The following is a 23,727-nucleotide window of genomic DNA, read 5'->3' as shown; positions in this document are numbered from 1 at the left end:
ATGGCAGTCAACAATGGTCAAGGTTTCTTTTTACACTCGTGTGAAAATTCCTCTGAAGCACGGTGAGCGTGAGCTGTACATGGAAATAATCCCCACCGTTTACTGAGAGCTTGGGTGCCAATTGTTGTACCTGCATTATTTCATTTAAAAGGGTAATCACTGTGTTACTGTAGAATTTAGGTTTCTTATTGCTTCCAGAAATTCCACGTTGATATAATCTGCAATTCTAACTTTAGCCACTAGGGGGCAACTTACATTAACATTAATTCTACAACCAAATTCTGGAATCACAGGTTTGTGCTGAAAAGAACATGGGGCCCCACTGTGCAAACTTTTCCCTTTTTTCTCCCCCCTTGGGAGAAGGAAGCATTTATTACTTGCAGCAAGTAAGGAGAACAAGGATGTTTCCCAAAGCACTGTCTCCCAAACTTTTCCTTTTAGAGATGCCAAAATAGTAATAATAATAACCTGCTTAGTGGGTGGCGGAGACTGAACTAGAACACAACTCTGAGTCTTAAAAGAATAATCTTAGGGCGATGCTTGATATCAGTATCTTCTAAGGTCTTTCCGGTTCTAACATAAATTAATTCTAAACCGAGGATTTTCTGAAATGCTGCACATTTTAAATCCACACCATGCTTTAGACTTTGCTCTTTTACAAACCAGTCTCAGTTTCAAAGGGCACGGTTCCCTTTACGCTTTTTCTCCACTTTGATAAAATATGAACAGTGTTGGTTACGACACAGGCCCAAAACAAATGGCCAAGCTGCCCTCAGAGATGGACCCTGGCTGTGCGAGCTCCAGCCAGCCAACATGCCTGACCTAGAACTCCACCAAGCTGAAATCATCATTCCAGCCAGATGGTCTCCTTGGCAACAGATGCCTTAGGTGTTGGGACTGTCACTGTGCCCGTGGGCTCAATGGGGAACATGGGCAGTTTGGGGAAGTAGCTGGTACTCAGTTCAGAGCCTGGGACTCCCAGGAGTAGTGGTCTGCCTCGCCCCCAACCCCTTATCCAGAATCATGCAAATGTCCTTCTGGAAAAAGCAGGACGAAAAACTGAGTCACCTAGGAGGAGCTGTTTGGAAGACACCAGGCAAATTCCCTCCTCCAAAATTTCTGCCTTTCCACCCCAGGTTAACATTTTACTATTAAAAATCTCTTTTGTTTGTTTTTTCTACTGAGATATAATGGACATATAACATCGTATCCATGTTAGTTGCACAGCATAACAACTTGATATGTGTGTATACTGCAAAATGATCACCACAATGAGTTTAGTTAACATCCTAGATCGGAAAGAATTTGAGCACCCAGGAGTCCCATGGTTGAAATGCCAATCACGTGTAACTGGAAGACCTGCCAGAAAGAGAACAGGCAAAGCCCTGGGTCAGGCTCCGGGGGATGTGGGGTGAGCTGTACACAAACAAGAAGAACAGCTCGTGAAAGCCCAATTGAGAAAATGCCAAACACAGGATTGCCTACCGCACAGAGCTGCCAGAAGGAAAACTACTGCCCAGAACAAGCAGATCTGCTCATTACTCAGGTATAAATATGGCACATGGAATCCACTGTCAAAGAGTCTGGCACTAAAGGGAACTTTTAATCTACATTTTATGTGGGAATTTGTATAAGTCCTCTAGCTATTTCCTGCCTCAGTTTCCCTAAAATATCATGCTCTCTCTCCCTAATAATAGTAAAGATTTTGCCTTTAACTAACCTTGGCAAAGAAAGGTCGAATTCTCTATTTTTTATTCTTACTACTAAAACTGTGACCATAACGGCTGAAAACTGTCTCTCGGCTATCAGATCCATGGGTATTTTTTATTAGAAAGTTTGACTTTTGGGTTTTTTTCTTTTTTCCTGCCTGTAGCCTAGTATCTTCTGCCTTTTCTTCGTATGTACCTTAATGTCTTATTTCTCACCATGAGCATGATAAAATCATGAAGACCTTTCTCAAAAGCCTTCATATTACACATAGCTGTTGGCCTAGGAATTCTACTCAGGAAAAAATAAATATTTGTGTCTGATTTTAAGAACAAAGAAATGCTCAGGCTAATCATTACTCATTCATTCATTCTTTTTTAAAATTTTTATTGAAGTATGTAGTTGATTTACAATGTTTCAGGTATACAGCAAAGTGATTCAGTTATACATTTTTTTCTTCTTTTTCAGATGCTCTTCCATTATGGGTTATTATAAGATACTGAATATAGTTTCCTGTTCTATACAATAGGTCCTTGCTGTTTATCTGTTTTATATATAGGAGTGTGTATCTGTTAATCTCATTCCTAATTTATCCCTTCCCCCTCCCCTTTGGTAACCATAAGTTCATTTTCTATATCTGTGAGTCTATTTCTATATTGTAAATAAGTTCATTTTTAGATTCCATATGTAAATGATATCATATGATATTTGTCTTTTTCTAACTTATATGTCCATCCATGTTGCTGTAAATGGCATTATTTCATTCTTTTCTAATGGCTGAGTAATATTCCATTGTATGTATGTACCACATCTTCTTTATCCATTCATCTGTCCATGGACATTTAGGTTGCTTCCATGTCTTAGTTATTGTAAATAGTGCTGCTGTGAATATTGGGGTGCATGTGTCTTTTCAAATTAGAGTTTTCTCCAGGTACATGCCCAGGAGTGGGATTGCTGGATCATTTGGTAGTTCCATATTTCATTTTTAAGGACCCTCCATAGTGTTTTCCATAGTGGCTGCACCAATTTACATTCCCACCAACAGCGTAGGAGGGTTCCCTTTTCTCCACACCCTCTCCAGCATACACTGTTGTAGATTTTTTGATGATGGCCATTCTGACCAGTGTGAGGTGACACCTCATTGTAGTTTGGATTTGCATTTCTCTGATAATTAGCGATGTTGAACATCTTTTCATGTGCTTTTTGGCCATCTGTATGTCTTCTTTGGATAAATGTCTATTTAGATCTGCCCATGTTTTGATCAGTTTGTTTGTTTCTTTGATACTGAGCTGTATGAGCTGTTTGTATATTTTGGAAATTAAGCCTTTATCGGTTGCATCATTTGCAAACATTTTCTTCCAGTCCTCAGGTTGTCCTTTCATTTTATTTATGATTTCCTTTGCTGTGCAAAAGCTCTCAAGTTTAATTAGGTCTCATTTGTTTATTTTTGCTTTATTTTCCATTACTCTAGGAGACGAGACAGATCCAAAGAAATATTGCTGCAATTTATGTCAGTGTGCTGCCCGCGTTTTCCTGCAAAAGTTTTCTAGTACATTCATTCATTCTTGAAATAAGCAATTATTGAGCATTAACCATGCCCCAGGCACTGGGGGCACAAAAAATAAATTCACATAATTCAAGCCCTGTAGCTATAGTCAGAAACACTGAATTGCAGTACAGTGTCCTTGGGTACAATCACAAGAGGTACGCAGATAAAAATCACCCCGTATTCTATATGAAGCATCTATATAATACCTTTCCCAAGTTCCCTCAAGCCCCTAGCATGGGGAGAAGTATTGTTTCTGTGGCTATCAAACATCTCATCTGAGACCCACCAATGTCAGCTGTAAGCTGGGAAAGATCTAGGAACTCTTAGTGCAGTGACACTGGGCAGCTCCGGGGGAAAACACGCCAGTGATGGAGACCTGAATGCTAAGTTAGACTCCGGGTAGTAGATGGTAGAATCAAGCTACTTGGATCCTGCTGTAAAGAGAACATGCTAGAACCCCTTCCCACCTTTCCTGGTTTCCAAGTGGAAGGCATCACCTAGACTGAGTCTTGCCTTATTTTGGCTGGTAGCAAATTCCTTAGTGTTTGTTTGGTGACAGTATCATTGAGAAGTCTGACTCCCGCCCCACCCTGCCTCTGAGTGTTTACTGTCTGCAAGTTGCTAGAAACAAAATGTTCTAGCACAGAGGTGAGTGATCTCCGTAGGAGAGAGCAACCCTCAGGGTTGAGCCGTACTGATGGTGTCCCTGGCTTCCTTGCCTAGAATATTGGTTAGCAGAGCAGATAAAATACAAAAGCAATAGTGAAGGATTAGAGAGGAGTGGAGGAGGAGAGAGAAGGGAAGGAGCTGGAAGGAGGGAAGAAAAGTAGGGTGAAAGTGGTCAGGATATAATGTACAGATACACAGCAAAAAGTGGTCCCAGCCCCTTAATGGAGTCTCAAGTGCAAAACCACACTGTGCTTAACCTCATATGAGAAAGATTGGAAATGGAAAGAGTGGTTACTTCCACACTTCCTTTGATTTTTTTTTTTTTTTTTTTTTTGCCACACCGCACAGCTTGCAGGATGTTAGTTCCCCCACCAGGGATCAAACCCATGCTCCCTGCACTGAAAAGTAAGGAGTCCTATCCACTGAACCACCAGGGAATTCCTGTTCCTTTGAAACTTACTTCCACTCTTCCTTTGAAGTTTTAAATCCTCTTTTTTTGTTGTTTTTTTGGGGGGGGGGGGGTTGATTTTTTTTTTTTTTTTTTTGTACAAAGAGGGGTTGCCAAAGTGTCCTAAATGGGAAAAAAAGAACACAAAGGTAAAAACCTGAGCCAGGCTTTTATCTTCACGTCCTTGGTAGTTACTAGAGTTTCCCATGCATTAGGTATGAGGGAGACAAGGAAGGAAGGAGTAGATAAGACTTGGCTTTTTCTGTAGCTTCTGTGTTCTTACAGTAACTCCCTACTGCAAAAAATATATACATATATATATTATATATATTTACATTACTGTTTTATATATATGTATATAATATATATTACTTTATTACATATTACTATTTATATATATATAATAATATATAAAATATATGATTGTAATTCTGGACTTGAGTCTCTAGAGGGAGGCAGAGGAACATGAGAAAAGCTGCAGTGAGCCCCCACACACAGGGCTGTCTTAGACGTGGTAAGAGAATGGCTGTACTTCATGGACCAGGCAAGATTAGAAGTCAGAAGAATAGGTTCTTCTGCCTTGAAACTGTGTATCCCACCGTTAATCAGTGTAATCTATATAATTTTAAAGAATTAGTAAGAAAAGAGCTACATATCATAGAGCAATGCAGAATTACTGAGTCCATGTCATAAAAGGGCTGTCAGGTCATCTTGTCGACCCTCTCAGCAGCTGATGCGAGGCAGCAGGAAAATGTGTAGGAACCAGAGCCTGGGACCAGCGCTCTCTAGTTATGCAAACTTCACCAAGTTATTTGTCTTCTCAGAGCCCCAGATTTTCATCAGTGAAAGGGTAAGAGTCATAATTTCTGCCTTGTTGGGTTGCTGTAAAAACTGATAAATGAAACACTTCTTCATAAAACAGCAAAGAATTACATGGCTTGTAGATCCAATTATTATTATGACCCGTGTGTTCAAGCCATGAGGTTGTCTACCTAATCCTGTTCTTCAAGTTCCCCCATGAGAGTCCACAGACCGTTAGTTCTATAACAGACGGAAAGGAACTATGGCTACTGCTCTTAGCATGAATGAGCAAAAACACTTACATGTAGGAAAACCATATAATTTAACATCTAAAACAAGTCTTTTTTCTTCTTCTTCTTATGAAAGGGAGCCCTGTTAGTAATTTCTCCAGGAAACAGGTCAAAAGCAGGTCTGTCCTGGGCCAACTGGACATGGGACACACAGTCACTCTACTTATGTGACACTTACTATGAGGTGGACACTGCCCTGAACATACTATAGTATGTTCTCATCTAACTTCATAGCAATCCAATTGAGGTTGGTACCATTACTAACCATATTCAACAAATATTTAATGAGTAGCTTCTACATGTCCCAAGTCTTCTAGATTCTGGGGATACATCAAAAGACAACCACAACAAAAAGCAGTGACTTCTGTCCTTTATGGGTGGGCGATGAGAAAGACAGCAAACAATAAACGCAATAAATAAATACATGACATGCATACTAGAAGGTAACAGTGCTGTGGATAAAAGAAAGAGATTTGGGGAGTTTTGAATGAGAACATTTGGGTACAGAAATACCACACAAGTAGCCACAATTCCACCTAAAGCAATCTATCTCCAGTTCTTGCTTTCAACCCCAGCGCTGTTCTCTCTTTCAGTTCTGATGTGCCCCTAGCCTTGCTCTGCATTCACATTTATTTCCTCCATTTATTTCCTCCATAAGTGGCGGAGAGGAGCGCACAAAACCTGGCCCTCGTTCTCTGGAACTCAGCTAGGTAGCCCCCATCCAAACCAGACATTGGCCACGACTGATGACTCGGTTTGGGTCACAGCTGAGTTTACACTGCACATGGGGCCCCTGGAATTGCCTACCTGAATGAAGGCTGTGCCTAGAGAACTCTGTGTTTGTAGGTTTGGGGAAACAGCCAGACAAACCCACCAGACAGGAGGAAACAAATAACCCTGAGGGGAAGGGTCAGGCTTTCCAAAAGTCTCAATTGCTTGAACTAATTCTGGCCCCTGAGCAGAGTTGAGCCATTGAAGCCACATGATGCTGAACTTCCTCTGCGTTCCCCACCCCCACCTCGCCACCCTGCTCTCTGTCTCCTGCTGTGCTTCTTGCCCTTCCTCATCTTGTGACTCTGGCAGAACTCCAGGGTGGTTATTCAACCTGTCTCCAGACGCCCTGGGCCAAAAAAGAAAGAAAGGATAAGTGCAGGCTCCAGGGCAAAGCTGGCTGCCAAGAGTCCTGTCAGTAGCCCAAGGCCGGGCAGTGAGCACAAAGGAGTCTTTAACTGTGAAGTTCCCCGCACCCCAGAAGGAGCCTGAGCACTTTCTCAGCCTTCCGAGGCTGTCCCTCCATGGTGAGCTGTCCCAGCCACCAGCCTTCACACCAAATAAGCAAATCATGGCAAATATTTTTTGAGAGCCTACTGTGTTCACAGTTATTTACTTTTGTGGACACTGTAGCTTTCATGCAAATCTCTTTTCTAGGCTTCCTTTTCATACCTATACGGTGAAGGGGTTTACGTTGTCAGTCTCCAGAAAGGCAACAAGAAAATTCTGGCCAGTTCTTTGCCAGATTGCGAGCATTCTGAATGCAGGGACTGAGCCCCGTTTACTTTTCTCTCCCCAGCTTCTAGCACAGGCCACGACGTGTGGGAGATGCTGGGCAAATGTCTGTGGAACAAATCAAACTTCTGAAATAAGGCTCTTCAAGAAGGTCTCCATGACTAGCCAAAGGCTAACTCATGTGCGATCGCAGATGTATGAGAAAACACGTCATACAACAGGGTTCTTACTGTTGGACAGCTGGGCACATAAAGCTCTTGACTTCCACTAAAGAATATCAACTGATTTCTCCAAACCCTTCAAAATCAACTGTAGGGCAAACAATCCTTTATTTTAAGAGAGGCATCATTGTTTTGAAGAATTACTAAGTTAGAAGACTTATACTCCCCGATCTCAAAACTTAACTACATGGCTACAATCATCAAACTGTGTGGTACTAGCATCCAGATAGACATACAGATCAATGGAACAGAATAGAGAGTTCAGACATAAGCCTTCCATTAGTGGTCACTGATTTTCAACAAAGATGTCAAGGTAATTCAATGCAGAAAGAACAGTCTTTTCAATAACTGGTGTTGGAAACAACTGGATACCAACATGCAAAAGAATGAATCTGAACCCCCCCCACCTCACACCGTACACAAAAATTAACTCAAAATGATCACATACCTAAATGAAAGAAATTAAACTATAAAACTCAGAAAGAAACATGGGAGTAACCTTCATGACCTTGAGTTAAGGAATGATTTCTTAGACATGACACCAAAAACACAGATGATGAAAGAAAAAAACTGATAAACTGGACTTCATCAAAATTAAAAATGTTTGCACTTCAAACCACATCATCAAGAAAGTGAAAACAAAAAAAAACTAGAAGCAGACTTGGAGAAAATATTTTCAAGTCATATATCCAATAAGAGCCTAGTATCCAGAATATATAAATAACTGTTATGACTCAACAAGAAAAAGACAAATAACCTAATTTTAAAATGGATGGGGACTTCCCTGGTGGCACAGTGGTTAAGAATCCGCCTGTCAATGCAGGGAACACGGGTTCAAGCCCTGGTCCAGGAAGATCCCACATGCCGCAGAGCAACTAAGCCCATGTGCCACAACTACTGAGCCCATGTGCCACAACTACTGAAGCCCGTGTGCCTAGAGCCCGTGCTCTGCAACGAGAAGCCACCACAATGAGAAGCCCGTGCACCACAATGAAGAGCAGCCCCTGCTCTCAGCAACTAGAGAAAGCCCGTGGGCAGCAATGAACACCCAACACCAGAAAGATAGATCAATGGAACAGGATACAAAGCCCAGAGATAAACCCACACACATATGGACACCTTATCTTTGATAAAGGTGGCAGGAACGTACAGTGGAGAAAGGACAGCCTCTTCAATAAGTGGTGCTGGGAAAACTGGACAGATACATGTAAAAGTATGAGATTAGATCACTCCCTAACACCATACACAAAAATAAGCTCAAAATGGATTAAAGACCTAAATGTAAGGCCAGACACTATCAAACTCTTAGAGGAAAACATAGGCAGAACACTCTATGACATAAATCACAGCGAGATCCTTTCTGACCCACCTCCTAGAGAAATGGAAATAAAAACAAAAATAAACAAATGGGACCTAATGAAACTTAAAACCTTTTGCACAGCAAAGGAAACCATAAACAAGACCAAAAGACAACCCTCAGAATGGGAAAAAATATTTGCAAATGAAGCAACTGACAAAGGATTAATCTCCAAAATTTACAATCAGCTCATGCAGCTCAATAACAAAAAAACAAACAACCCAATCCAAAAATGGGCAGAAGACCTAAATAGACATTTCTCCAAAGAAGATATACAGACTGCCAACAAACACATGAAAGAATGCTCAACATCATTAATCATTAGAGAAATGCAAATCAAAACTACAATGAGATATCATCTCACACCAGTCAGAATGGCCATCATCAAAAAATCTAGAAACAATAAATGCTGGAGAGGGTGTGGAGAAAAGGGAACACTCCTGCACTGCTGGTGGGAATGTGAATTGGTTCAGCCACTATGGAGAACACTACGGAGGTTCCTTAAAAAACTACAAATAGAACTACCATATGACCCAGCAATCCCACTACTGGGCATATACCCTGAGAAAACCATAATTCAAAAAGAGTCATGTACCAAAATGTTCATTGCAGCTCTATTTACAATAGCCCGGAGATGGAAACAACCTAAGTGTCCATCATCGGATGAATGGATAAAGAAGATGTGGCACATATATACAATGGAATATTACTCAGCCATAAAAAGAACCGAAATTGAGCTATTTGTAATGAGGTGGATAGACCTAGAGTCTGTCATACAGAGTGAAGTAAGTCAGAAAGAGAGAGACAAATACCGTATGCTAACACATATATATGGAATTTAAGAAAAAAAATGTCATGAAGAACCTAGGGGTAAGACAGGAATAAAGACACAGACCTACTGGAGAACAGACTTGAGGATATGGGGAGGGGGAAGGGTGAGCTGTGACAGGGCGAGAGAGAGTCATGGACATATATACACTAACAAACTTAAGGTAGATAGCTAGTGGGAAGCAGCCGCATGGCAGAAGGATATCAGCTCGGTGCTTTGTGACCACCTGGAGAGGTGGGATAGGGAGGGTGGGAGGGAGGGAGATGCAAGAGGGAAGAGATATTGGAACATATGTATAACTGATTCACTTTGTTATAAAGCAGAAACTAACACACCATTGTAAAGCAATTATACCCCAATAAAGATGTTTTAAAAAAAAAAACCAAAAACACGTGTATTAAAATAAATAAATAATTAAAAAATAAAATGGGTGAAGGATTTGAATAGACAGTTCTGTAAAAAAATATAAACAAATAGTCAATAAGCACATGAAAAGATGCTCAGTCATCCACAATGAGATGCCACTTCACACTCACTTGAATGGCTGAAATTAAAAAGATAGACAATCACAAATGTTGACAAGAATGTGGAGAAATTAGAATCACCATACCCTGTTGATATGAATTTAAGATGGTGCAATGACTTTGTAAAACAGATCGGCAGTTAAATGTTAAACATACAGTTTCCAAATGACTCAATCCCTCTCATAGGTATCTACCCAAAAGAAATGAAAACATATGTCCACACATAGATTTGTACACAAAGCGTTGTTCATAATAGCCAAAAAGTATAAACAATCCAAATGTTCATCCACGGATGAATGGATGTACCACGTGGTCTATCCGTACAACAGAGTAACATTCAGCAATAAAAAGGAATGACGCGCTCATACATGCTACAATATGGATGAAACTCAAAAACACTAAGCTAAGTGGAAGAAGCCAGTCACAAAAGATCACTTATTATATGATGCCATTCTTAGGAAATGTCCAGCCTAAGCAACTCTATAGCAACAGGTAGTAGATTAACAGTTGCCCAGGGCTAGGGATTGGGGGAATGGGGAGTGACAGCAAGTGGATTCAGAGATTCTTTTGAGGGTGATGAAAATGTCCTAAAATTAGATTATCGCTGTGGTTGCACCACTCTGTGAATATACCCCCAAAATTGAATTTTATACTTTAAAATGGTACACTGTGTGGTATATGAATTATAGCTCAATAAAGGTTGTTTAAAAATAACTTTTACGGACAATAGACTTGTTTTTAGCTAAGGTGTTAAAGTCTAGTAAATGACAAGGGGGATTGATTTGGGAGCTCTAGTGCTTAGAGGTGATTTTTAAAATGTACTGTCCATTGAAGTGTGACATTAGCATTTATGTTCCCAGAGCAAAAATGATATCACTATCAACGGCTATGCGATATTGGGCAGTTTTAATATCTGCTAAATTTTTTGTCCCTTGATCTGGAAGCTCTTACTCCATGGGGATTCCATTAACTCTGCATGTATCTTACTGATAGAGAAAATGACAGAAACATCACAGTGGTTTATTCAGACCTGTCACGATAGCTAAAAAAAAGTAGGAGCAGGGGAAACGAAAGGCCAACTTCTGAAAAATACACTCAGCATAGTGTACTGATAGCCAGGATCTCAGAGACGTTGACAATACTGACAGCAGCACTGACCTGGCCCATGGAAGACCTTCAGGAGATATTCTGGAGAAAAAAAAATTTCTCAAGTATTCAACCAACCTTATCCTGACATACTCATCACCTGTTTTTGAGAAAACAGATGATAAAATTGCCCATGTTCTTGGAAGCAACATAGCTTCTCCTCCTGTTGCGTTTTCAGTTGTAATTTCTGAATCAGCTGTTGAGCTAAAGTCATTTAATTCAACAAATTCAACGCTCTCCAGTGTGTTTTCCAGATGCAACAACCTGGTGCATGTATTTATAACATGTGTGTGAGGAAGCAGCTTCCTGGTACAAACCATCAGCATCGCCAAGCTGTGTCCATAGTCAAAAAGAGGAACGGTACGGCTCATTGGAGCTGACAACCGGAATGCAGATGGCGTGGTAGGTCCCTCCTGCATTTTTACATACGTGTGTCATAATTCTTCCCCCCTCTACTCCAGGAGACAGATGGCAAGTTAGAAAAATGACTGGTCTAGTTGAAGTCCCCAGGCCATCCAAGGTATGCTGTTTGCCCTGTAAATCAGCAATTGGAGCGTGGAGACACAGTGTATCCTATCTGGAGATCAGGTCTCCAAACGTAAGACAAGGAGGCAGATGGGGGAAGGACTAGTGTCAAAGTCAAAACCACTCAGGTCTGTGCTAAACCCCACCTACAACCAAAGATAAGGACCAGAGGGAAAGGAGCCTTCACAGATGAACTAATCAGACTTAACAGTCCCACATACATGGTAATAGCAGCTTCCTTTCTCATGTATTCTAAGGAATCACTTCTCCTTGCATCTTAGTATGTAGAGGACCCAAAGGTGTGGGTGAAGTGGATATATACCCATGCGCCACGTCGCCGCCCCTATCCCAGCCCTCTTTCCCTATTTGGCTCTCAGAACTCACAGTCAGGCCTTAACCACCCATCCCCCGCATAGGCAAGAGATCGGTTGAGTGTTCCCGGCTCTGCTCCAGCCAGGGAGGCACGAGAGCAGGACGGCCAAGGGGGCTTCCCAAACTCAACAGCTCAGCCAACAGCAACAGCTCACCAGGCTTCCCTGGTGGCGCAGTGGTTAAGAATCCGCCTGCCAATGCAGGGGACACATGTTCGATCCCTGGTCCGGGAAGATCCCACATGCCTTGGAGCAACTAAGCCCGTGTGCCACAACTACTGAGCCTGCGCTCTAGAGCCTGCGAGCCTCAGCTACTGAAGCCCACGAGCCACAATTACTGAAGCCTGCGGGCCTAGAGCCCGTGCTCCACAACAAGAGAAGCCACCGCAATGAGTAGCCCCCGCTTGCTGCAACTAGAGAAAGCCCGCGCACAGCAACGAAGACCCAACGCAGCCAAAAATAAATAGATAAAGTAAATAAATTAAAAAGCTCACTTAGCACACTGCATCCACGTGCACGCACCTCCTCCAGCATTACAGATGCCCACTCTAAAATATGAGGAAACAACCACAGATTACCAGACAACTGAAGAAAACCTCTGATGAGAAAGAGGCCGGATCAAATAAATAGGGGAAAGAAAGCAATCTGAGAAAACAGAGCCTATACAGGAAGGGGAAATAAACTTCCAGAAGAGAAGCTATCCCTAGTAGATTTGGAGAGCTAAAAGAAGAAACAAGAAAACATACTGTGAAAAATACACTTAAAGAATGACCAAAAAAAAAAAAAAAAGAATCCTTGAAAATTAAAAACATGAGTACAGAAATTAAAAAACAATAGGGGCTTCCCTGGTGGCGCAGTGGTTGAGAGTCCGCCTGCTGATGCAGGGGACATGGGTTCGTGCCCCGGTCCGGGAAGATCCCACATGCCGCGGAGCGGCTGGGCCCGTGAGCCATGGCCGCTGGGCCTGCGCGTCCGGAGCCTGTGCTCCGCAACGGGAGAGGCCGTAACAGTGAGAGGCCCGTGTACCGCAAAAAAAAAAAAAACAAAAAAAAAAAACAAAGAAACAAGAGAAGAATTAGAACATAACATTGAGGAAACATTCTACAAAGTAGAGCAAATAAAATAAAGAGATGGATAATAGGAAAGAAGAGAGAAAACAATTAGAAGATCAGTCCAGGGTGTCCCACACCTGAATAATAGGAATACAGAAAGCAACCTCAGAAAAAACAGAGCAGAGGTAATCATCAGTCTAGTAATTAATTCCAGGACATTTATCAGAACTGAAGGACATGAATTTGAAGATTAAAAAGTATCACTGAATATCCAGAAAGATGAAAGAACACAGTCTCTGTCGAAGCAATATCCCATCATTGCGAAACACCAGGAACAAGAGAAGATCCTACAGCCTTTGAAGTGGGGTGGGGAACAGGTTACTTTCAAAGGCTCAGGAATCAGAATGGCGTCACATCTCTCAATGACATCGCTGGAAGCTAGAAAGCAACAGAGCAATGTCTTCAAACTCCTGACGGGAAAGGATTCCCAACTAGACCCGTATATCCACATAAAACATCATTCAAATTATTAGGATAGAATACATTCACTTTTGGACATGCAAGGTTACAAAAAGAAAAAAGAAACGTACCTCCCAGGCACCGTTCTCAAGAAAGTATTAGAAGACACTCCACCAAACTGAGAGGAAACGCTGAGAAAGAGAGGAAATCAGGAAAAATAAGAAACAGATGACCCTACATTAAAGGGAGTAAGAGAATCCCCCAAGTGTTGAAGAGAAATCCCAAGATGATTGCTGTACCCCAGGCATAGGGTTCAGCTGGTCAAGGGGGTGGAGCAGGTCATCAGAGGCCCCAGGAGAGAGCTCTTTAGGAAGATGAAATAGATAGAACACCTGAAGTCTTTCAACGTCCTAAGGGGAGATTTCGAGGAAAGAACTTGGAGTTTTATTAGTGACAGGTGCGTAGAAAGCCAAGCAAATAACAAGCTTGATTTAACTTCAAAGAAAACAAAAAGTTGTGTCAAAAGGAGAAATACCCAAGTTTTAACATTAGGGGAAGAGTATATGTGAGTTCTGTACTATTTTTGCAACTCTTTTATATATCTAAAATCAATTTAGAAGAAAAAGTAATCACGGTGCATGTAACAGACGGTCTCTAAAATGGTCTCGCTCTCTCCTTGCTCTCTGAGGAAAAGCAGCTACGTGCTGTGAGTTGCCCTATGGAAAGGCCCGGGTGGCAGGGAGTTGATGTCTCCAGCCAACAGCCACATGAGTGAGTTTGGAAAGGGATCCCCTCACCTTGAGTTGATCCTCAAGATGACCACAGCTCCAGCCAACGGCCTTGAGAGACCCTGAGCCAAAGATCCCAGCTAAACCACCCCTGGCCTCCTGACCACTGAAATGGTGAGACCATAAACGTTTATTGTCTTCAGTTGCTAAATTTAGGTGAGACTGGTTACATGGAAATCGATAACTGATACAGTATCGATACACTACATGGCTCTGCACGTACGGTTGCCCCGGAAACAACTTGGGGGTTAGTGATGCCAACCTTCCTCACAGTGGAAAATCCAAGTATAACTTTACAGTCCGCCCTCCGCATCTATGGTTCCTTATCCAAGGATTCAACCAATCAGGGATCGTGTAGTACTGTTGTGTGCATTTAGTGAAAGAGATCCGAGTACAAGTTGGTACCATTCAAACTTGTGTTATTCGGGGTCACCTGTATCGAGCCTAGTAAACACTAAAAGTTAATCCATCCAGAACTTGAGAGGATACAGGACAAAGAGGTGGTGAATGCCTGATGGGAAAGGGTGGGAAGGACAGCTGAAGCCGCAGCTTTAAGGAAGGAAGTAAAAAATGGCGTTGACGCCTAAAACACAAAGCAGCAGAAATAAGTAGTAAAAGCAATAAAAGTGATTGCCTCTGCGAAGGAGGGAAGGGTGGGATGGGGGAATGCTGGTTTTATCGTGAATCTTATATAACTATTCGACTTTCTAAACTTGGTGCACACGTAACTTTGATAAAAATTTAAGCTTAACGATTTCCTCATCACACGATTCAGATGCGATTCTTTTTTTTTTCCTTTTTGTCTCATCTAAACTCCTTCTGTCCTTCACAGACTGAAAAGCCTCGGGCAGCTCTCCTCTAATAAGTAGTCCTTAATACTATGTTTTGACCCTTGAGCCTTCATTCAGTCTTTTCTAGTTTTTACAACCTCAAATATTTTCACTCAGTATCAAAGCTCCTATTTCCCTAAATCCCTAATCCTTTCACTGTTTTTTCTTTTCTTTGTCTGTGTGTTTATGATGTGTGTATGTGTGTATATGTGTGTATGTATGTGTATTTATATGTGTGCATGTAAATGTGTTATGTGTGTATTGTGTCTGTGTGTATGCATGTATATGTATATCTGTGTGTATATTGTACTATGTGTATATATGTGTGTGTATATGTGCGTATGTTGCATATGTGTATATATGTATATTATGTCTATGTGTGTATGTATGTATATATGTGCACGCGCACGTGTATTGTGTGTATATGTGTTATGTGTGTATATGTGCATGTGTGTATATGTGTGTGTATATGTCTATTATGTCTGTATGTGTATATGTGTGTGTATGTGTGTGTACATGTGTGTGTGTATATGTATGTGTGTATATGAGTACGTCAGGGGTGAGGGGTCCTTTCCACTTTTCCCTTCTACATAATGAAATAGAAAGTCTCAGCATCTAGCCAGTGCCTGGCACATAGAAGGCACCCGGTACATGTTATGTAAATAAATGAGCCTCGAAATTGAGCATTAAATCCACCAAAAAGGCCTGGAAAATGCAAGAACTGGTGGAGCTGAAAGAGAAGGGGTGAGGGAAGGCCCTTGGCTCAGAAACCCACTCACACCCCGTGCGGGGCTGTGGTCGCGAGGGTGTGGCTCAGTGGCACCAGGCAGCAGCAAGGTTACAGCAAGCTGATGACCAGAAAGAGCAGAAGAGAAGCCGGGCTGCCCCCAAAGGGATGCCGTGTTCTACACAGGCCAGTAACCAGCTCCACAGTGTCACGGGGGAGCAGTGCTCATCACTAAAGATGGAACCCACTCCCCAAAACAAACACAGAGCAAACCAGGATGAGGGAGGGCAGCCATGGTGTGGAGGAAGGAGCCTCCCACACGACGGGACCTGACTTCTGCTTGGGGTGGTGCTGTTGACCAAAGCCAGGCCAAGGAAAGTCCCCCAGCAAGCTCGGCAGATTCCTGTTGACTCAGGCCCTTGGGCTACCAGGAACTGGTGACTCATCTTTATGAGTTACACCGTTCAGAGCCTGAAGAGAACTATTTACTTTTAGAAACCAGATTATCTGATTAATGTTTGCTGGTCCCTCTGAGCCACCAGCCCCAGGGGTGCAGAGGCCGGTCTGCTTTTGCCCCCCATCGAATCCTGAATATCACACTCGGTGTCTGGAACATAATAAGTAGTAGATATTGGATGAATGAATGAGTGAACGAGTGAATGGCATCCCTGAGAGCTTGTGATGGTTAATCTTTTTTTTTTTTTTTTTCCTTGCGGTACGCGGGCCTCTCACTGTTGTGGCCTCTCCCGTTGCGGAGCACAGGCTCCGGACGCGCAGGCTCAGCGGCCATGGCTCACGGGCCCAGCCGCTCCGCGGCATGTGGGATCTTCCCGGACCGGGGCACGCACCCGTGTCCCCTGCATCGGCAGGCGGACTCTCAACCACTGCGCCACCAGGGAAGCCCGTGTGATGGTTAATTTTATGTGTCCGCTTGGCCAGGCCACAGGGCACCCAGATCAAACATTATTTCTGCATGTGTCTGGGAGGCTCTTTCTCGATGAAATTAGCATTTGAATCAGTGGACCCAATGTGGGGAGCGTCATCCAATCCATTGAGGGCCTGAATAGAACAAAAGGGAAGGAAGGAGGAATTCACCCTTATTTTCCTACCTCTCATCTCATCCTCTCTGGTCCTCAGACTGGGTGTTACACCATCAGGCCCCCTGGGCATCAGACCTTCAGACTTGGACTGAATCACACCTCTGGCTTCCCCAGGTCTCCACTTACAGATCCATCCATCGTGGGAATTCTCAGCCTCCCCGACTGTGTGAGCCAATTCCTCATAATAAATCTCTCTCTCTCCCCAACAGTCTGTGTATATATAAATATATGTATGTGTGTGTATGTACTGGTTCTGTTTCTCTGCGGAATCCAGAGAAATTAGTCAAACACAACACTGACCCGTGCTATACAGTAAGTCCCTGTTGAAAGCACAGGGAACTCTGCTCAATATTCTGTAACAACCTAAATGGGAAAAGAATTTGAAAAAGCATAGATACATGTATATGTATAACTGAATCACTTTGCTGTATACCTGAAACTAACACAACATTGTTAATCAACTATATACCAGTATCAAATAAAAAATAATTTCCTAAAAAAAAAAGCTGATCTGTGTTCGTTGGTAGGAATCCTGGCTGGATGTTTTGAGTTTTGGAGAAGACTGTCTTCTTAATTTGGGGCAGGAAGAGAGTAAGACCTCACTCATTTCCCTTGCTCCGGCGTTCCTTGACTCCTCCCCCATGGATCCGATGTTGGGAGATGGCTCAGGCTGGAAGTGTGACACCCTCCACCCTGGGCCACCTCCCACTGAAACCTCGATGTGTCCTGGGTGGTGGCCCGGTCGTGCCCCCCAGCCCAGGGGAGATCCCTCCGTGTTTTCTCTCTGTTGGCTGAAACTGTACTCCATTTGTTATTAAACCAATTATGTTTGTCACCAGCCTGAGCTGCCCACCCCAAAGAAAACTGGTCCAGTTCTTTTGATGCCAGACCCCGAGAGAGATCTCAGGAGAGAAAAAAGCTGGTAAACAAACGGCTGATCACCCTGTGAGACAGTCCACCTGGTACACATTTGGGACTGAAGAGGAGGTAGATGCGTCCCCCTCCTTTCAACACTGTGACGTGACCCTGTGTGTCACGCTCTGTGTGGTTACCCAACTAACCAGTCTGGGGTTTACAAAAATAGGAGATTTTAATGCAACAATTCACTCTAATAGGAGCCTCTTCACGGAATAAGAAGCACAATTTACTGAGTACATACTAAATGCCAGGTACTGCGCTAGGTGTGTGTATCATACACGGGTTATCTCTAAATCTCGCTGCAAGAAAGGTATCCACCTCGTTTTATAAAGGATGGAACTGAGGCTCAGTGGAGTTGAGTGTTTGACCCAAATCTCAGTCAGTAGGTGGCAGGACTGGAATTCAAAACGGGGAGAGACGTGACACTCCCGACAGATCCTCTGGGTTTGAATCCTGGATTCCACCACGTACGGGTAATATAACTACAGCAGCCACTCCCCCTCCCCAACTCTTACTCCCCAGCCGGAAGAAGATAATCATGATACCAGAGAGTCATTCCTGGGAGGAGGTGATCTAATACAGAAATAGCACTTAGATGAATATCTCAGGCACAAAGTAATTTCTCCATAAATGTTAACTATCATTATTGAAAATGGTGCTGTCCCTTTCACACATGTGCACACACACACACACACACACACACACACACACACACAGAGTTAACACCATTCACAGCTTACCCTCGAAACGCAGTCAGGCCCTGATTAACACAAGGGCTGAGCTAATCTAATCACTACCTATGACCGAGTCTAGCAGTTAAACAAATGAACGCTTTATACCTTACATGAGCTGCACGATTAAGATCGCTGCTCTCAGACATGACACTGAAAATAACAAAACCCACCATTTATCGGAGACACAAGTGTCAAGTGTCTTTCCACACGTCCTTCCTTGACTGCCTAGAGTAGATGATTCCATGCCAGTGTCCCCTGCCCCAGAAACACAATTTGCTGCTCCCGAGGGGGCAGGGGTCTGATCGTTTGCCTGGGACCTTGCTTTGTCTCCAGACCAGCGTTGTTCAATAGAAATATCATGCAAGGCACATTTAGAATCATCAATTTTCTAGTAGCCATGTTTAAAAGAGAACAAGTTATATTAATTTCCATAATACATTCTATGTAACCAATTATGTCCACTCTACTATTGGTCCAACATGTAATCAATGTAAAAATTATTGATGAGATATCTTACCTTTTATTTTAGTACTAGGTCTTTGAAATCGGTGTATATTTTATACTCCAGTCCATCTCAATAGGGACTCACCACATAACAAGCACTCAAAAGCCAGAAGTGGCCAGTGGCCCCCAGAGCACATCTCTAAGGGCCCCTAAAGGGCAGGAATCTCGTCTGGCTTGTTTACCATTGTAACCTCAGGGCCCAGCACAAGGTCATTATAGAACCTGGTATACAGAAGGAGCTTAATAAGTATATACTGGATGATTGGATGGATGAACGAATGAATGGGATTCCAAACGCATAGCTGATACAAAACATTAAACCTCAGGTCCTACCTGTGAAATGGGCTGCATGGACCAGCAGTCACCAAGATCTGATAAGTGGACAATGTCATTGTCATCACTGTGTCATCACTGTGTTTCTAGACACAAAAGTAACAGGCTTGAGCACGGTGGAAACAATAAAAGTGTTTGCCAAAAACATGTTCTAGCGTGACCTGGGTTCTTTTCAATACACGTCGACTTTGGAGGTTTGGGAGGGGAGGGCAGGGGTACACCTCAGAAAGTCTGAACCCTAACCCTGTCTCCCTCCAGCTGTGAGACCTTAGGTAAATGACTTCATCTTTTTATATCTCAGCTTCCTCATCTGTAAAACCTCATTAGGTTGCTGATATCACCTATATGTGGAACCTAAAATATGATACAGATGAACTTACTTACAAAACAGAAACAGACTCACAGACATAGAAAACAAACTTTCAGTTACCAAAGGGGAAAGGGGGTGGGGAAGGGTGAAACATTAGGGGTTTGGGATTCACAGATACACAAGACTATATAGAAAACAGATAAACAACAAGGTTCTACTGAATAGCACAGGAAATTATATCCTGTAATAAACTATAATGGAAAAGAATCTGAAAAAAACCATATATATGTATGTATAACTGAATCATTTTGCTGTACACCTGAAACACAACATTGTAAATTAACTACACTTTTTTAAAAAAAAAGGATCCAAAAGAAGCCCTTAGGGCAAGGTCTGACATAGAGCAGGCACTCTGTGAGCATCCTTGCTTCTTCCTCTGCGTCCTCCAAGGCCCCGCATCACCTCTCCCTTTCCCGCTGCTGCAAATTAGAACTTCAGGGCAACGCAGCCACGGGGCCTCTCGCCTAAACAGTTTCCTCAGCATTCGCTTCCTCTTTTCTTCATCCTCCTTCATTGCTCGACCTGCCAACATGTTATCTTTTCCCCTTTGTCTTTTCCACTTTGCTCCTTAGCTCTGAGACTTCTCCTTCACCAGCCAGGTAACCCCCCAAACTACCTCCATGTCACCACCTGCCTAAAGACATCGTGGCTCAGCGACCAGAGAGTGTAAGTTCTCCCTTGATTTGCTATCAAATTCTTGAAGAGGACAGATGACATTCTCCCACCCGCGTCCTTATTCTCCTCTACACAAAGCACACCTTAGACATCACTGGAGTGCATCACCCATCACAGGGCAAGAGCCTAAATGGTCCCTGGGGATGGGGGGCTGGACCACACACAGGACAATAGCCACAGGGGAGCTAAGTGAGAGGCCAGGTAGCTAAGGACACACATCACCAGCCTGTGAGAGGCACCCAGAAAGCGCGTCCATGGTAACAAACCACGCCTTTGTTTCACCGGAATTTCTACTGAACAAGCTGTACCCAACATCTCCTCTCCTCTGACTCTGTTCTTCCAATAGACTCTAGCTTGTTTTCAAACACATTTTTTTAGCATCTTTATTGGAGTATAATTGCTTTACAATGGTGTGTTAGTTTCTGCTGTATAACAGAATGAATCAACTATACGTATACATATATCCCCCCCCCTTGCGTCTCCCTCCCACCCTCCTTATCCCACCCCTCTAGGTGGTCACAAAGCACCAAGCTGATCTCCCTGTGCTATGCGGCTGCTTCCTACTAGCTATCTATTTTACGTTTGGTAGGTAGTGTATATATGTTCATGTCTCACTTCGTCCCAGCTTATCCTTCCTCCTCCCTGTGTCCTCAAGTCCATTCTCTACATCTGCATCTTTATTCCCATCCTGCCCCTAGGTTCTTCAGAACCTTTTTTTTTTTTTTTTTTAGATTCCATATATATGTGTTAGCATACGGTATTTGTTTTTCTCTTTCTGACTTACTTCACTCTGTATGACAGACTCTAGGTCCATCCACCTCACTACAAATAACTCAATTTCATTTCTTTTTATGGCTGAGTAATATTCCATTGTATATATGTGCCACATCTTCTTTATCCATTCATCTGTCGATGGGCACTTAGGTTGCTTCCATGTTATGGCTATTGTAGATACAGCTGCAATGAACATTTTGGTACATGACTCTTTTTGAATTATGGTTTTCTCAGGGTATATGCCCAGTAGTGGGATTGCTGGGTCATATGGTAGCTCTATTTTTAGTTTTTTAAGGAACCTCCATACTGTTCTCCATAGTGGCTGTATCAATTTACATTCCCACCAACAGTGCAAGAGTGTTCCCTTTTCTCCACACCCTCTCCAGCATTTATTGTCAAACGCATTTTTTTTTTTTTGCGGTACGCGGGCCTCTCACTGTTGTGGCCTCTCCCGTTGCGGAGCACAGGCTCTGGATGCACAGGCTCAGCGGCCATGGCTCATGGGCCCAGCCGCCCTGCAGCATGTGGGATCTTCCCGGACCGGGGCACGAACCCGTGTCCCCCGCATCGGCAGGCGGACTCTCAACCACTGTGCCACCAGGGAAGCCCTGTCAAACGCATTTTTTAATTGAAGTATAGTTGCTGTACAATATGTTACAGGTGTACAATATAGTGATTCACAATTTTAAAGGTTATACTCCATTTATGGTTATTATAAAATGTTGACCATATTCCCTGTGTTGTACAGTATATCCTTATAGTTTATTTTATACCTAATAGTTTGTACTTCTTACTCCCCTGCCCCTATAATGCCCCTTCCCCCTCCCCTCTCCCCACTGGTAACCATTAGTTTTTTTCTGTATCTGAGTCTGATTTCAGGAAGCAGGACCAGCTGTTCTTTGTGGCCGAGAGAGCCACAAACCCAAAGATCGCCTAGCTGTCAGCTGCCCAGCAACCCGTGAAGGAACTTGACTCAGTACAAAATATTTGTCCAGTGAGTATGACAGTCATTGGCTAAACCAATTAGCCTGGCTCCTTATGAGATCAGTATGAATAATATGGGAATAATTAGCTAATCAGGAAGAAGAGGAGCCCAGAGCCAACACATAGAGAAGCAGATACATCACATTAAAGAAAATCAGAGTATTCCCTCTCTAGGTCGCTTTGGATATTCATAAGCAAACTGAGTTGGAAAGAGAAATTCAGTGTGGCATGGTCAGCTTCCTGGTTACACTTACAAACCTTGAGAAACTTTACAATAAACACCTACATGGGCTGTGCTCCCTCAAAAACACAACCTGAGGCAAATCTTACCTGTGACGCTTTATGGAGAGGTGGGTGCAATCCCAGGGCAGCAAGAGTGAGGGAAAAGGGAAGTGAGAAGGTGGGAAAAGCAAATACACCCAAGGGGTGTGCTACCCAGTGGTCAGGGCTTCAAAACAAAACGCAGCTGGGCTTCCCTGGTGGCACAGTGGTTGAGAGTCCGCGCGCCAATGCAGGGGATACGGGTTCGTGCCCCGGTCCGGAAAGATCCCACATGCCGCGGACCGGCTGGGCCCGTGAGCCATGGCCGCTAAGCCTGCGCGTCCGGAGCCTGTGCTCCGCAACAGAAGGGGCCACAACAGTGAGAGGCCCGCGTACCGCAAAAAAAAAGAAAAAAAGAAAAAAAGAAAACGCAGCTGGTGATTCAGTCACGTGGGACGTTTCGGGGAAGGTCAAAAGGCATCACTGCCCCTGGACATCTTGTGCACGAGGCAGGAGGAAGGGAGAGGAGTTTACGTGCCAGCTGCTTCCCATCCCCTGTCTAATGGTCAGAGCTCATTACACGGGGCATAAGCAACCCCCTCCCACCCCACTCCCCCGCCCCCGCCCCCGCCCCGACACCTTCAGGCTGTTTTCACCCTGTGGAGCGTGAACTCACCTACACGTCTAGTTGAGTCGGTCCAGTTGCCCCTGGGAACCCAGATCTCACACCCCACAGTCTGGCCCCTCCATCTGGGTCTGGATGTGTTGGGAGCAGCCAGGGCCACCGCGAGACCACAGGGCTGGGACAGGGGGTTAGGGGCCAGAACGGCTGCAGCGCCCCCTGACTGATCAAGCAGCTGAGGGCCCCGGGGAAGGCAGGTGGGACCAGGTGAAACTGGGAAGGTGAGTGCCTGCATTCAGCCCAATGCATCCTCTTTGGAGTCATGAGTTTTCCTCTCTTACGGTTAAAAAAAGCCTAAGGCAAAATTTACACTGTGTTAGCATCACCCTCCCCACGCCTCCTCTCCTCGGCACCAGCTACAATCACTTCCCAAATCAGCTCAAGTAGAATCTATTACAGCGTCACACCTTCCGGGTTCAAATCGTCTTATTATAGCACCAACACTTCCCTGAATCCAACATTTCCACAGCCAAAGACCGAATATTCCATCCAGAGGCAGAGCACTCACGGTGAGACTATGTGCCCCGATAATTTTATTTGGAAAATATGGTGGCTGGCAACATAGTACTATGGTTTGCCAAAGGCAGGGATTT

This window comes from Stenella coeruleoalba (assembly GCF_951394435.1).
Source record: "Stenella coeruleoalba genome assembly, chromosome: 2".
In the NCBI taxonomy this organism is placed as follows: Eukaryota; Metazoa; Chordata; class Mammalia; order Artiodactyla; family Delphinidae; genus Stenella; species Stenella coeruleoalba.
This window is presented reverse-complemented; position numbering follows the sequence as displayed.